Source organism: Drosophila arizonae, chromosome 3, assembly GCF_054131065.1.
Source record: "Drosophila arizonae isolate 15081-1271.41 chromosome 3, UAZ_ARI_1.0, whole genome shotgun sequence".
NCBI classification, from domain to species: domain Eukaryota; kingdom Metazoa; phylum Arthropoda; class Insecta; order Diptera; family Drosophilidae; genus Drosophila; species Drosophila arizonae.
Window position 1 is genome coordinate 30,607,611 of NC_142923.1, and position 1,750 is coordinate 30,609,360.

General features: G+C 33.3%; 1 long non-coding RNA gene across 1 annotated transcript; it reads left to right on the forward strand.

Annotated features, from left to right (window-relative positions):
- Window positions 1-388: 388 nt before the first annotated feature.
- On the forward strand, window positions 389-1,060 carry LOC149270045 (uncharacterized). The gene is made up of 2 exons (XR_016268986.1): window positions 389-529; window positions 609-1,060. It is a non-coding gene; the product is annotated as an uncharacterized LOC149270045 (long non-coding RNA).
- Window positions 1,061-1,750: the final 690 nt, after the last annotated feature.

Genomic DNA, 1,750 nt, shown 5'->3' on the forward strand with positions numbered 1-1,750 from the left:
CGCACTTTTTCATTGTTGAAAAAGTTTGTTCTACATGTCTAGTCTATGTGCTCTCTGGTTAGTGATATTACTCATTTTGGCATACTAGCTCGTATGGCTCATTTTGCGTTTTTCGGAATTGGCGTTCGCCAAATTAACGTTCACTTTTTGAATGTCAGACTATCGGTAGACGAAAATAATATCGAGGTATTGCCGTTTTAGAAAACCATCGATAGTATCGATAGTACCATCGATTGTTTTGCATCCCTACCACGGGGTAGTGCTGGGAAACCATCGATGCAACCATCGATTATATCGATGGACTTTAATTTTTATGATATATCGATGGACTTTTGTCGATATCGATTTATCGCCGCTTTGAGTAACATATCAAACACATGTGAAATTTTCTTTTGTAACAAAATAATATTTATTGTTTGCGTACTTGATCTATTTTTTTGAAATTTAATAAATAGTTGACAAGCATAGTATATGGACATTGTTAAACATTGGTAGTTTTTCTTCAACATGGACAAGTTTGTCGTTTTAGGTAAGTATTTTATACCCTGTGGAGGGACCCTTTACGTTAAAAAAAAAGCGCTATTTTCTAGCCTGAACGTATTTTTCAGATTTTAGATAAAGCCTGCAATGCCTCCACTACAATTGCATCTTCAAATGCATTGACTGAATCCAATGAGCCTAGCACGAAACGAAAAAAAACCACATCAGAAGTTTGGTCACATTTTGAGAAACTGATGAACATGCTTGTCAAATGCCGTCATTGCGGAAAAGAGTACCGCACGAGCGGCAACACTTCCAATATGATGGAACACTTAAGACGTGTACATCCCTTCGTGGTAAGAGACCACGTTGAAACAACTGCTCCAAAATTGGATCAGTATCTTTCACGTATCGAAACATACGCCCCCAGCTCGGCGAAAAAAGCATGTCTTGCTAATTCACTGACTGAAATGATTGCGCTTGATATATATATTTAAGTTATCTTTAAAATCATTATGTTGAATTTGTGTTATGTTTTGGAACTGAAAATTTAATGAATTAAACCTTTATATTTTCTCTATATTTGTCTATATTCTTTATTATTATTCTGTAAATATGTACAACGAAAAGTATGAAATTACAAGAGCATTATTTACATTTATTTCTATTATGAAAAATACGACTTTTATACAAAAAAAAGTAAAATTTGAAAGGAAAAAATGTTCGATGAAATCATCGATATAATCGATTACTTTTTCCATCGATGGGAAAAAATGTGCCATGTACCATGGGGATATCGAGTTTTTCTTCAAAAATCGATAGCTCTCCACGTAATTTTTTTATTTATTAAAAACATTATCGAAAACCAGTAATATATGTATATTTACTACATCTTTAAGGCTAGAGTCGCCAAATTTTAAATGTAGATTTTTATGTAATTTATATAATTTCGATTAAATTTCCATAGTAAACCCACACTGCTGCAAATGCGTGTTTATGTTTACATCCTTATATTTTCTATGTTTGTGTTTCTTGTGTAAGCAGAAATACTCGAAGAATCAGAGTGAAATATCCATTCTTCGAAGGGTTCAGGGGATTTTGTAGTCTACCAGGCTCGACTAGGGTTTTTTGTACTTGTTTTAATACAACCAAAAAATTAATTGTTATTAATGTTAAATTATACATAATCAAGTAAGAACGTTGCAGTCGAGCGTTAGCAACTGGAGAATTCATTCACATCCCATCAGCAATTTAGTAGCTAAGTTTGGCT